Source organism: Alligator mississippiensis, chromosome 1 (assembly GCF_030867095.1).
Source record: "Alligator mississippiensis isolate rAllMis1 chromosome 1, rAllMis1, whole genome shotgun sequence".
In the NCBI taxonomy this organism is placed as follows: domain Eukaryota; kingdom Metazoa; phylum Chordata; order Crocodylia; family Alligatoridae; genus Alligator; species Alligator mississippiensis.
Window position 1 is genome coordinate 468,380,059 of NC_081824.1, and position 14,654 is coordinate 468,394,712.

Below are 14,654 nucleotides of genomic sequence, written 5' to 3' on the forward strand. Positions count from 1 at the left end.
TCCCTGTTGTACGGGCAGCTCGAGAGGATGTGGTCGACTGTTTCCTCCTCTCACCACCAGGTTCGCCTGGGTCAGTCCAGTGGGACTCCCGGGTCTCTGCATCTCAGCGCTCACACGGGGAGTGCTGGATGCCACCTGCCAGTTCAAATCCCTGCCATCGTTCTGCAGGTCCCTGGGAAGGATTTGTTCCCATGGCCTGGCAGCTGTCCCCAGGGTGTACATCCATGAGCAATAGTCTATCCCTTGCTCTAATCACCTCCTGCATCTCATGGTGATTTGTCAGGGTCTTTGGAGCTTCATTTTGTAGCTCGCTTATGTTCCAAAAATGCTCCAGGACCTTGCAAACCCTCGTAGACCTCACTCGGCCTCAGCGCGCCCCTCTAAACAAGACTTCAGGGGCTGCCATGGAGCAAGCAGCTCCATGCCCCACGCTGGACTCAGGCCTCAATTGTTCCTTCCAGGAGGCCCCGAGTGGCCATTGCTGCTGCACAACCGCAGCAGCATCCTGCTGCCTTCCCAGACCGGGCAGGAGGGAACATCTTCTCCTTCGGGACCCCCCTCAACCCCCGTCTGCCCGCTCGGGCCTCTGCCACATCCTGACCAACTGAGCTGCTTCCTGGGACAGTCCTATTTTTTTTCTTTTTAATGTTGTTTCCAGACCCAAACCAGTTCTGAATTAAATTCCAGATTTTGACAGAGCAGAGCTCAATCATTCATGTCTGCATGGTGCAACCGTGGGCGAGTCTCCTCCCCTGCAGACTCCCAGATGGAGAAGATGGGTCTCTCCCCCGCCAGGTCAGTCAAATCTCTGGCCTAAAAGAAAAGCCCAAGAAGCTTTTACTCCAGGTTGCTCTAAACCAGGGGGTGCCAGGTACAGCCCTGTAGGGTGCGGGGTGCAGGGTTTTTGTTTTTTGGAAAATGTTTCATGTTCTAAGTCAAATTAGCCAGATCAGTTCTGAATCCTTTGAATCGTCCAAAAGCCTTACATGGCCCTACTACCGGCAAGTATCCTCCACCCCAGACTTTTGAGCCTGGGGCCAAATCCTTTGGCAGGCATCCTACATGCAGGCCCAAGCCCGGAGGCTTGGTGTTCAGATGTCCCCGAGTTTCACTTGCCCTCAGCCGTGTGGCCGCAGAAGCAAACGGGAGGTGTCTCCCATTTCCATAAAATCACGGTGCAGCCCAGACCCTTCCATGGGAAGCCAGCCAGCGGGAAGCTAAGGACTAGGCTCCGGTAAGGCAGGGGTGCAACCCTCCACTATGCAGCACCATTTGAATTGCATTTCGTCTGAGGTATCCGCAGCCACCGCTGCCTGAAGGATGCCCCTCAGCCTCACCGCCTGTTAGTTTTATGTTATATATTTTGTTAATTTAAAAAAATGAATTGAAATAAAAATTTGCAAAATTAGAAACATATATATATATATATATATATATATATATATATATATATATCTGTTTGTAGTGTCTCAGGCGGTCTTATAAAAGGTATTAATTAAAGAAGGTTAGATGTTTGTGTTTCTCATTGTCTGCCTACGTATGCATGTGCACACGAGACTCATAGAAACTCACGAGCAGCAGCACCAGGAAAAGGGCAGCAAAGAGAAAAGCAGAGAAACTCCACTTCCCAGAAGCCCCTGCGCACGCTGCACTGACGAGACTCCTCAACCATAGCAAACTCTGCTTTTAACCAATGACACCAGGGGAGAGCGCGAACGCAGTCCCCCACTACCACGAATTATGCAGTCGAGTTTCCCGCATTTGGGGAAATCGCAGGGGTCAGCAGGCCCGGAGTGCAAGGGGCAAGCCTCGCCCTGGGAAAACCTTTTTTTTTTAATATATATTTTATTAGAAAAACAGACCATAATAAACAGGCTCAAAACGACCCCCAACAGAGGCCTCACAAAAGGTAATACAACATAAGATTTCAAAAATTACATAATGAACACATCGGAATTGATATCATATTGCCTGTCGTCTCATTTTTTACCCAGTATATACAAGCATCCCTGAGTATTGTCTATCAAACACATATTACACGTCGTGTCAGTCATCTGTTCTTTCCCGGAAAAAGGAAAGAGAGAACACTGCGTGCAATACAGGTCCCTTCTGTTGTCTCTATCCCATGTACAACCCTCGCCAGCCTTTTCTACCCACAAAGGCTGACTCTTAGTTTAGCCAATACCTGTGCGGGGCTGAAACAACCCCCTGAAGTCCAGCTCTTGCCAGAATTTTTCCTCCCCTCCTTCTTTCGTATTCCTTTTTCTGGCACCATAGAAGTGCAGCTCGTGCATTGCTAACGGCAGACACTCCATCGTGGAAAAGCACGACCCCTTGAGAGCCAACAAAAAGCGTACTTTCCATAGGGCTGCTGTGGTGCGCGTAATTAAAACCCTCACTCGCCATGTCCCTTCTGTCCCCTCTGTTAAACCATAGAGAACATTTTCAAAAGTGACCCCCATTCCCCTTCCCGTCTCCTTCAACTAGGTAGTCACCTTCCCCCACACCCGTTGTGCGTAAAAGCAGTCCCACAGCATGTGTGTCACCGACTCGGGCTCCTCGCAGAGCTCCCTTGGGCACTTGGGGGACCGAGAGAGTCCCCAGCGATAGAGCACCTGTCGCACTGGCAGAGCATTTCGCACCGCCCTCCACGCCAGCTCCTCCTGCTCCCCTTTCCAGTCCTTCCCCACCAGTCCTTTCCACACCCTACTGACTTGCCCTGGTCTCAACTCCCCAACCTCTGACATTCCCTGCTTCCCTTCCAGGAACTTCAGGGCCCTTCTGGCGTCTCCCAGCCCTTCGATCCCGAACCCCTCCAAGCCTGCGCCACCTCATCCTTTTCAACTAAATAACCATTTAACTGACTAAAATAAAAGCTAAAGAGGCGGTAGTCATGGGGGACCTAAACTACCTGGACATCTGCTGGGAGACGCAGACAGCAAGGTCCCATCGCTCACGCAGGTTTCTAACTTGTGTACAGGACCTGCACCTGACACAGGAGGTGCGTGGTCCCACTAGGGGGAATGCCATACTGGATCTGGTATTGGCAACGGGAGATGACATGATAGGGGACCTCCAGATCGGTAGCTATCTGGGAGACAGTGATCACCTTATAATAGAATTCAACATAAGACGGCGAGTGGGTAAGGTAACTAGTAGGGTGAAAGTGCTAGACTTTAGGAAAGCTGATCTCATTGCACTCAGGCGATTAGTCAAGGAAGCACTGCAGAGTAGGAGTTTTGATGGGATGGGTGCCCAAGAAAGGTGGCTGTGCCTAAAGGAAACGATCCTTTGGGCACAAAGCAAGACGATCCCCGAGCGAGGCAAAAGAGGGAAAGGGGCCAGGAGGCTTCCATGGCTGACCAGAGAAATCCAGGGCAGCCTAAGGGCCAAAAGGGGAGCACATAAAAAGTGGAAACAGGGTGAGATCACTAAAGATGAATATACCTCCTCTGCTCGTGCTTGTAGGGAGGCAGTTAGGCGGGCCAAAGCTACCATGGAGCTGAGGATGGCAACCCAAGTAAAGGACAACAAGAAATTGTTTTTTAGATATATAGGGAGTAAAAGGAAGGCCCAGGGAGGAATAGGACCCCTGCTAAATGGGCAGAAGCAATTGGTGACAGATAGGGGGGACAAGGCTGAACTCCTCAATGAGTTCTTTGCCTCAGTGTTCCTAAGCGAGGGGCACGACAAGTCTCTCACTGGGGTTGTAGAGAGGCAGCAGCAAGGCGCCAGACTTCCACACATAGATCCTGAGGTGGTGCAGAGTCACTTGGAAGAACTGGATGCCTTTAAGTCGGCAGGCCCGGATGGGCTCCATCCGAGGGTGCTGAAGGCACTGGCCGACGTCATTGCAGAGCCACTGGCGGGAATATTCGAACGCTCGTGGCGCACGGGCCAAGTCCCGGAGGACTGGAAAAGGGCTAACGTGGTCCCCATTTTCAAAAAGGGGAGGAAGGAGGACCCGGGCAACTATAGGCCGGTCAGTCTCACCTCCATCCTTGGTAAAGTCTTTGAAAAAATTATCAAGGCTCACATTTGTGAGAGCCCGGCAGGACAAATTATGCTGAGGGGAAACCAGCACGGGTTTGTGGCGGGCAGATCGTGCCTGACCAACCTAGTCTCTTTCTATGACCAGGTTACGAAACGCCTGGACACAGGAGGAGGGGTGGATGTCGTATACTTGGACTTCAGGAAGGCCTTCGATACGGTATCCCACCCCATACTGGTGAACAAGTTAAGAGGCTGTGATGTGGATGACTGCACAGTCCGGTGGGTGGCGAATTGGCTAGAGGGTCGCACCCAAAGAGTCGTGGTAGATGGGTCGGTCTCGACCTGGAAGGGTGTGGGCAGTGGGGTCCCGCAGGTTTCGGTCCTTAGACCGATACTCTTTAATGTCTTCATCAGCGACTTGGACGTGGGAGTGAAATGTACTCTGTCCAAGTTTGCAGATGACACAAAGCTATGGGGAGAAGTGGACACGCCGGAGGGCAGGGAACAGCTGCAAGCAGACCTGGACAGGTTGGACAAGTGGGCAGAAAACAACAGGATGCAGTTCAACAAGGAGAAATGCAAAGTGCTGCACCTAGGGAGGAAAAATGTCCAGCACACCTACAGCCTAGGGAATGACCTGCTGGGTGGCACAGAGGTGGAAAGGGATCTTGGAGTCCTAGTGGACTCCAAGTTGAACATGAGCCGGCAGTGTGACGAAGCCATCAGAAAAGCCAATGGCACTTTATCGTGCATCAGCAGATGCATGACAAATAGGTCCAGGGAGGTGATACTTCCCCTCTATCGGGCGTTGGTCAGACCGCAGTTGGAGTACTGCGTGCAATTCTGGGCGCCACACTTCAAGAAGGATGCGGACAACCTGGAGAGGGTCCAGAGAAGGGCCACTCGTATGGTCAAGGGCCTGCAGACCAAGCCCTACGAGGAGAGACTAGAGAAACTGGACCTCTTCAGCCTCCGCAAGAGAAGGTTGAGAGGCGACCTTGTGGCTGCCTATAAGTTCATCACGGGGGTACAGAAGGGAATTGGTGAGGATTTATTCACCAAGGCGCCCCCGGGGGTTACAAGAAACAATGGCCACAAGCTAGCAGAGAGCAGATTTAGACTGGACATTAGGAAGAACTTCTTCACAGTTCGAGTGGCCAAGGTCTGGAACGGGCTCCCAAGGGGGGTGGTGCTCTCCCCTACCCTGGGGGTCTTCAAGAGGAGGTTAGACGGGTATCTAGCTGGGGTCATCTAGACCCAGCACTCTTTCCTGCCTATGCAGGGGGTCGGACTTGATGATCTATTGAGGTCCCTTCCGACCCTAACATCTATGAATCTATAAAATGTACCGAAATAAATAAAATTGAAATAAAAATGTGCAAAATTATATTTTATATTTATAAAATATAATATTATATATATAAAATATAAGATTATGATATATATTATATATATTTTATATATTATGTAGATAATGTATATTACATATTATAGCTATATAATTTTGCAAATAAATACATTGACAAATAAATAAAAATTGCAATTCTTTTGCAACTAAGTGTGTATATATATATATATATATATATATATATATATATATATATATATATATTTCTGCAGCTAAATAAAATTGCAACTTAATTAAAATTGCCATTATTTTGCAAATAAATACAATTGAAACAAAATTTGGCAAGTCTATATAGAATTTTGCACATTTTTCTTTCAGTTGCATTTATTTGGGTCCATTTTAGTCAGTTACATTTCTATTTAGTTAGTTGAAAAGGACGAGGTGGCGCACGCAGGGGTGCAAGGCAGCGCGCCCCCGCCCCGCCCCGCCCCGCCCCGCCCGGCGCGGGCCGTTCTAGGCCGGCAGGGGGCGGGCAGAGCGCTGGGCGGGAAGTAGGCGGCCCTATGTAGATAGCGGGAGGAGTGGGCGGGGCGCACAGCAGGGCCTAGTGGGAGTGGGGCGCCGAGTGCGCTTGCGCGGGGCAGAGCAGGCAATTAAGGCGGGAAATTGAGCGAGGACGGAGCAGCATCCATACTAGAGAGAAGGGATTTATGGCAATAACTGCGGATTTATGAACTCGCCGTGGTTTGCAGTGACAGGCCGTGGAGGCGGGCCTTGGTGCCGGCCAAACACAGCATACTTACCTGGCAGGGGTATACCATGCTCACGTATGTGGTCTACCCAGGGTGAGGCTTGACCCCTAGCACTCCGGGCTTGCTGACCTCTGCGATTTTCCGAAAAACGGAAAACTCGACTGCGTAATTTCTGGTAGTGGGGGACTGCGTGCGCGCTCTCCCCTGGTCTCATTGGTTAAAAGCAGAACTTGTAATTTCTACAGTAGTCATCCTACATAAAAAGAGGCAATGGGACAAATGACTCCAGGAACAAGCTCTCTCGCCACAAAGCAACAACACCAACACCTTATGACCTTCCAACCTCAGACTTGATGAAACTGCAAGCAGCAACCAACCCACAAATATTATCAATCTCTCCACACACACGCTTACCAAAACTGAAAAATCTGTCCTTTCTAAAGGCCTAAATTTCTGTCCAGAAAAATACCCTAATAAAATACTTCAATGTGGAGAACTAGAAGAATTCTTCCGACGCCTGCGCCTCAAGGAATATTTCCACCACCAAACTGAACCCACTCCCAACGACAACTCATCCTCTGACAACATTCAAGAAAAGATCAATGCCAAAAAACCCAAAAAAACATCAGATTGGACACCTCGCAGTGGACGAAACCCTAACCTTGACCGCTACATTGACTACTTGAGGGAAAGAACGAACAATGAAATAATCAGCAACACGCGCCACCACCACAACCTCTCTCTGCCAGAGAAAAAGGCCATTGAATCTCTAAGATCTAACCACCAAATAGTAATAAAACCAGCAGATAAAGGAGGAGCCATAGTCATCCTAAACCGTGAGGATTACATACAGGAAGCCAACAGACAGCTCTCTGACACCCCCTACTACAAAGAACTACAGGAAGATCCTACTCCCCTTTTCACCAAAAAACTCAACAATACCATCAAATCATTTCCACCAAGATTACAAGAAAAACTACAGACCTTGATCCCCCCGCTACCTAACCCAGGGACTTTTTACATGCTCCCTAAAATCCACAAACAAGGGAACCCTGGCAGACCTATCATATCCAACCATGGGACCCTAACTGAAGAAATATCAGGTTTTCTTGAATCCATCCTAAAACCGCTCGTCACCCACAGAGCAAGTTTTGTCCAAGACACCACAGACTTGCTACGGAAACTTAAACACATAGACCACCTTCCCAGCAACACACTCCTAGCCACCATGGACGTTACCAGCCTATACACAAACATCCCACACCAGGATGGCATCCACGCCTGCCTTACATATCTACGGGAACAAGATTACAACCCAGAATACAGACCCAAAGACATCACTGAGCTTATACACTTCACCCTCACACACAACAATTTCGCTTTTAATAACCAACACTTCCTCCAGATGATGGGAACAGCTATGGGCACTAAAATGGCCTCACAGTATGCCAACCTTTTTATGAGCCACCTGGAAGAAGACTTCCTCAAGAACTGCACCTGCAAACCCTTGCTATATTTAAGATATATCTATGACATCTTCATCATTTGGACTGAAAATGTACAATCTCAGATTGAGTTCCATCAGAAATTCAACAATCGTCATCCCTCCATCCAACGTTCTCTCGAATACTCCAGCACCAACAGCTCCTTTTTAGACACGATGATCAGGATCCAGAATGATAAAGTACAGACCCCGTTATACAAGAAACACAGAGACCAACATGCATATCTGCACAGAACCAGCAACCACCCCACATGCACCAAGAAAGCTGTGATATACAGCCAAGCCCTCAGATCCCACCGAATTTGTGCTGAAGAGAACACCTGGGATCGCCACCTCACCAAAGGGTGAAGCATTTTTGGAACATAAACGAGCTACAAAATGAAGCTCCAAAGACCCTGACAAATCACCATGAGATGCAGGAGGTGATTAGAGCAAGGGAGAGACTATTGCTCATGGATGTACACCCTGGGGACAGCTGCCAGGCCATGGGAACAAATCCTTCCCAGGGACCTGCAGAACGATGGCAGGGATTTGAACTGGCAGGTGGCATCCAGCACTCCCCGTGTGAGCGCTGAGATGCAGAGACCCGGGAGTCCCACTGGACTGACCCAGGCGAACCTGGTGGTGAGAGGAGGAAACAGTCGACCACATCCTCTGGAGCTGCCCGTACAACAGGGAGGTGTCAGAAAGAGTCAGCAAACTCCTCCAGATGGTGACAGGGGTCGAAATCCTAACCAGAGAGGCAGTGCGGTTCAGCCACCTGTCCAAGCACAAGGGACCCAACAGCTCACTTCAGCCAGTTCATCTCGTGCTTCAGGAAAACCCTGAGGAAGACCAGGAACCTGCTCATGTACAGGCACATCAACCACCCAGACAGACTGTGCCAAAATGGGGGTGGGTGAGCTCCAGCTGTACAGACCGGTGGAAGAAGAAAGAATGGCACAGACTGTTCAGGGATGGGACCTCCAGAGAAGAGGAGGATGACGATAAAGAAGAGACCAACGATGAAGATACAGAAGATGAAAACGATGGGAAGGAAGATGATAAGGAAGATGGGGACTTTGGGGGTGGAGGTGTGAAAGGATTGGGGAACAAAACAGAGGGATTATCAAGGGGAATGGGGAGAGGAAGGGGGCATGTGGCGGATTTTTGTGTAATTGTAATGGTTATGGGAGATGGCGATGGCCAAACAGAGGCGTGAGAGTGCAGGTGTGCAGGTGCATTTATTGTAACGGGAATGATAATGGTCAGCTGTAGACATGTGTTACTGTAATTTGCCGTGCCAGTCTCTGGTCAGGTGCTTACTTTTTCCTGACCGGCCGACAACTTCTGCTCCCTTGCGAACCAACAGTTTGGACTGCTACATTCACTCTTAAAGATATTGAGTGTTCTCGCCTGCCACACCTTTGATGTCGAAAAGGAAGATCTTGTCCTTGTCTTCCTTGGTGTCTTTTGGAGTCGCACATAGTGCTGTCAGACCTGGGGCTCCACCTCCCCTACACCCTGCCTCGTGCCAATCTGATGTTTCAAGGTTGTTTCCGGTAAGTATGGTTCCAACCAGTTCTTCTTGATTATTTCTTACCACGATAGTGGCAGACAGAGCGTAAAGTCTCTGTCTTCTACTACAGTGTCCAAATATAGCCCTTCTGCCCTTAACTGCACTTAATCCAACTTAAATCTCCCTTCTCAAGGTAAATGGGGTTTGGGCACCCTGACAAGGGTGCTAATGACTCCTTTTACTCATGGTCTTGCTGCTTTTCTGCCTGTTTTCTTCCAGGGTTGTCGTCTCTCCAGCTCCAGTCTTCCGGCTCTGGCATCCACATCTGCTGCTCCGGTGAGTACACTGGTTCCTCCAGGCCAGCTCCAGTGTATAGCCATCCTGTCTCTCGCTTCCACCAATTGCTCCTGCCGGGGCACTCGTCTCACCGTGCAGTGTCTCATCTCGTAGCAGGATCATTTTTCCTGCCACAGTTACAGATGGTTAAGTGAATTGTGTCGGTCACAAGATGGGATGACAAAAGTTTAGCTGTGTATATGTATTTATTTATATAGAGACAGAGAAGCATATATGTCGCATGGCACCCCGGTGCCCTGCTCCTAGAGAGGAGAAACTGCCAGGGAGCGAGTGAGTACGCCCTGGCCTGACATAACGAGCCCAGCTGAGGGTTGCCCGGGTAATGAGCGCAGCTGCGGGTTGCCGGAGCAACCAAGGGGAACCAGCTGCCTGTAGGAGGCAGGGCCTGGCCCTTATAAAGCTCAGGGCTGAGGCCAGGCTGGCGGTTCCCTGTCAGCAGCCGGAGAGGCAGGAGCTCCCTCAGCCGAGATATGGGGAGAAGCCCGACGGGCAAGTACAGCTCATGATAGCCCTGAGAGGATGGGCACTAGGGTTTAGCCAGGGGGGCTTTAGGTTTGTGTTATAGCCAGGAGGCTTGAGCTTGTTTGACTTTGTTATTACAACCCAGAGGCTTGGGTGAGGCTGTAGGGGTTGGAGGAGGCCTCAATTATAGGGACCCCAGAGAGCGTGGGGTGCCCTAGCGCCAAGAGGGTGCATTATTTGCATAGCGCCAGGGAAGGCGCAGCTCGCACTCCAGTTTCGTGAGCGACTGGCGGTGAGGAGTGCGGCCAGTGTGTTGCGGGCACAACCGGTAGGTTGCAGACGGGGGACCGAGACCCCGGATTGCGTGCGGGGTACATAGACCCCAGCCCCAGGGAGAGGGGCGATCTGATTGAGAAGCCCTGTGCGGGCACGGCGAGCCCCAAAGAGGGGGAGCTCCATTGTATATGATTGAGAAGCCCCGTGGGGGCACGGCAAGCCCTAGAGGGGCCATATCGAGGAGCCCGAGACAGGTATAGCGAGCCTGGCCGCAGGCTAGTGCGGCAACACCCCTCAGACCGAGGCAGGGCGCTGCGGTGGCCCCCGAGAAGACAGGGAGTAGCAGCGCGGTGAGCCGGGGTCAGAGAGGGTACCTGTGCGGTTGGCTGGAAGGGCCGGGGCCCTCTAGGGAGTCTCTGAGCGGGACCGCACCATCAGGAGAGTCCCAGTGAGAGGCTGGGTGCGAGAGAGAGAGCCTGGAGTGGGCTACACTTTAGAGGAGGCCCGGGAAGCGGGAGTACAGACCTAACAAGGTCTATTACATCTGCAAGCCTTGGGCGTGGTATTAGGGGCTGGTAGGAGCCACGCATAGCCCACAAGGCTACGGTGTCCAGGGAACACCCACCATATCGGGAGACCCCCAGGGGGTCCGGAAGAACCGCGGGGACAGAGGTCCCGAGTAGCCGTGCCCAGGGAAGACACAAGGCAGCCTCCCAACATTATATTTACCACCAAAGACGTGGCGGGCGAGAATTAGAGGGTGCCTTGGGCCGGCCTGTACACGGAGCGAGGGACCTTAAGGAGATCACGGCCCTCCGCGAGGACACGCCGTGACAATATATTTTTCTGAAAATAAAAGGGGGAGGGCACACTGTTGGCTCATATTTAGCTTAGTGTCCATTGTGCCCCTAGGTCCTTTTCTGCAGAGCTGCTGCCCAGCCAGTCAGCCCCCAGCCTGCATCAGTGCATAGGGTTGCTCCATCCAAAGCGCAGGATTTTGCACTTGTCCTTATTGAACCTCATGAAATTCCTTTTTGGCCCAATCCTCCAATTTGTCCAGGTCACTCTGAGTCCTAGCCCTACCCTCCTGTGTATCTATTGCTCCCCCCAGCTTGGTGTCACCTGCAAACTTGCTGAGGGTGCACTGCTGCTCCCATCTTCCAGGTCGTTGATGAAACATTGAACAAAACCAGCCCCAGGTCCGACCCCGGGGGCACTGCACTTGATACCGGCTGCATCAAGTTAGATGGCAGCCAGATGCCTGTCCAGATGCCAACTAGACATCGAGACTTTGATTGGTACCCCTTTGAGCCTGATGTTCCTTTTCAATTTCTGCATATATCCTTGCAGCTGTCATGGACCTTGAGACTATGAAACCGGCAACTTATCAGTCTCATCACTGTATTCAGCTGTGTACAAGTGACTGGCCTCTCTCCCATACTCTGGCCTTCAAGCCCATGATGTGCCTTTGAGGAGGAGATGTCTCTGGTGCGTTGTGTGAGCTGTATAGGTAGGCATGAACTCGCTGACATAATTCGATAAGCCTGGCATATCTTGCGTTCCCTGTTATCTTCGGGTGATGCATGTTCAGTATCTTTGATTCATCAGGGCCATTTGCAATCTTCCTCCCTTACCTTTTCGACAATCAAAGGTGTGGCAGGCGAGAACACTCAATATCTTTAAGAGTGAATGTAGCAGTCCAAACTGTTGGTTCGCAAGGGAGCAGAAGTTGTCGGCCGGTCAGGAAAAAGTAAGCACCTGACCAGAGACTGGCACGGCAAATTACAGTAACACATGTCTACAGCTGACCATTATCATTCCCATTACAATAAATGCACCTGCACACCTGCACTCTCACGCCTCTGTTGGCCATCGCCATCTCCCATAACCATTACAATTACACAAAAATCCGCCACATGCCCCCTTCCTCTCCCCATTCCCCTTGATAATCCCTCTGTTTTGTTCCCCAATCCTTTCACACCTCCACCCCCAAAGTCCCCATCTTCCTTATCATCTTCCTTCCCATCGTTTTCATCTTCTGTATCTTCATCGTTGGTCTCTTCTTTATCGTCATCCTCCTCTTCTCTGGAGGTCCCATCCTGAACAGTCTGTGCCATTCTTTCTTCTTCCACCGGTCTGTACAGCTGGAGCTCACCACCCCCATTTTGGCACAGTCTGTCTGGGTGGTTGATGTGCCTGTACATGAGCAGGTTCCTGGTCTTCCTCAGGGTTTTCCTGAAGCACGAGATGAACTGCTGAAGTGAGCTGTTGGGTCCCTTGTGCTTGGACAGGTGGCTGAACCGCACTGCCTCTCTGGTTAGGATTTCGACCCCTGTCACCATCTGGAGGAGTTTGCTGACTCTTTCTGACACCTCCCTGTGTACGGGCAGCTCCAGAGGATGTGGTCGACTGTTTCCTCCTCTCACCACCAGGTTCGCCTGGGTCAGGTCCAGTGGGACTCCGGGTCTCTGCATCTCAGCGCTCACACGGGGAGTGCTGGATGCCACCTGCCAGTCAAATTTTCCCTGCCATCGTTCTGCAGGTCCCTGGGAAGGATTTGTTCCCATGGCCTGGCAGCTGTCCCCAGGGTGTACATCCATGAGCAATAGTCTCTCCCTTGCTCTAATCACCTCCTGCATCTCATGGTGATTTGTCAGGGTCTTTGGAGCTTCATTTTGTAGCTCGTTTATGTTCCAAAAATGCTTCACCCTTTGGTGAGGTGGCGATCCCAGGTGTTCTCTTCAGCACAAATTCGGTGGGATCTGAGGGCTTGGCTGTATATCACAGCTTTCTTGGTGCATGTGGGGTGGTTGCTGGTTCTGTGCAGATATGCATGTTGGTCTCTGTGTTTCTTGTTATAACCGGGGTCTGTACTTTATCATTCTGGATCCTGATCATCGTGTCTAAAAAGGAGCTGTTGGTGCTGGAGTATTCGAGAGAACGTTGGATGGAGGGATGACGATTGTTGAATTTCTGATGGAACTCAATCTGAGATTGTACATTTTCAGTCCAAATGATGAAGATGTCATAGATATATCTTAAATATAGCAAGGGTTTGCAGGTGCAGTTCTTGAGGAAGTCTTCTTCCAGGTGGCTCATAAAAAGGTTGGCATACTGTGAGGCCATTTTAGTGCCCATAGCTGTTCCCATCATCTGGAGGAAGTGTTGGTTATTAAAAGCGAAATTGTTGTGTGTGAGGGTGAAGTGTATAAGCTCAGTGATGTCTTTGGGTCTGTATTCTGGGTTGTAATCTTGTTCCCGTAGATATGTAAGGCAGGCGTGGATGCCATCCTGGTGTGGGATGTTTGTGTATAGGCTGGTAACGTCCATGGTGGCTAGGAGTGTGTTGCTGGGAAGGTGGTCTATGTGTTTAAGTTTCCGTAGCAAGTCTGTGGTGTCTTGGACAAAACTTGCTCTGTGGGTGACGAGCGGTTTTAGGATGGATTCAAGAAAACCTGATATTTCTTCAGTTAGGGTCCCATGGTTGGATATGATAGGTCTGCCAGGGTTCCCTTGTTTGTGGATTTTAGGGAGCATGTAAAAAGTCCCTGGGTTAGGTAGCGGGGGGATCAAGGTCTGTAGTTTTTCTTGTAATCTTGGTGGAAATGATTTGATGGTATTGTTGAGTTTTTTGGTGAAAAGGGGAGTAGGATCTTCCTGTAGTTCTTTGTAGTAGGGGGTGTCAGAGAGCTGTCTGTTGGCTTCCTGTATGTAATCCTCACGGTTTAGGATGACTATGGCTCCTCCTTTATCTGCTGGTTTTATTACTATTTGGTGGTTAGATCTTAGAGATTCAATGGCCTTTTTCTCTGGCAGAGAGAGGTTGTGGTGGTGGCGCGTGTTGCTGATTATTTCATTGTTCGTTCTTTCCCTCAAGTAGTCAATGTAGCGGTCAAGGTTAGGGTTTCGTCCACTGCGAGGTGTCCAATCTGATGTTTTTTGGGTTTTTTGGCATTGATCTTTTCTTGAATGTTGTCAGAGGATGAGTTGTCGTTGGGAGTGGGTTCAGTTTGGTGGTGGAAATATTCCTTGAGGCGCAGGCGTCGGAAGAATTCTTCTAGTTCTCCACATTGAAGTATTTTATTAGGGTATTTTTCTGGACAGAAATTTAGGCCTTTAGAAAGGACAGATTTTTCAGTTTTGGTAAGCGTGTGTGTGGAGAGATTGATAATATTTGTGGGTTGGTTGCTGCTTGCAGTTTCATCAAGTCTGAGGTTGGAAGGTCATAAGGTGTTGGTGTTGTTGCTTTGTGGCGAGAGAGCTTGTTCCTGGAGTCATTTGTCCCATTGCCTCTTTTTATGTAGGATGACTACTGTAGAAATTACAAGTTCTGCTTTTAACCAATGAGACCAGGGAGAGCGCGCACGCAGTCCCCCACTACCAGAAATTACGCAGTCGAGTTTTCCGTTTTTCGGAAAATCGCAGAGGTCAGCAAGCCCGGAGTGCTAGGGGTCAAGCCTCACA

General features: G+C 50.1%; 2 non-coding genes across 2 annotated transcripts; one reads left to right on the top strand and one right to left on the bottom strand.

Moving 5' to 3' along the window:
- Positions 1–1,700: 1,700 nt before the first annotated feature.
- On the bottom strand, positions 1,701–1,860 carry LOC132248073 (U1 spliceosomal RNA). The gene has a single exon (XR_009459425.1). It is a non-coding gene; the product is annotated as a U1 spliceosomal RNA (small nuclear RNA).
- A 4,276-nt stretch (positions 1,861–6,136) lies between these two features.
- LOC132248000 (U1 spliceosomal RNA) lies at positions 6,137–6,300 on the top strand. The gene has a single exon (XR_009459360.1). It is a non-coding gene; the product is annotated as a U1 spliceosomal RNA (small nuclear RNA).
- The last annotated feature ends 8,354 nt before the right edge of the window (positions 6,301–14,654 follow it).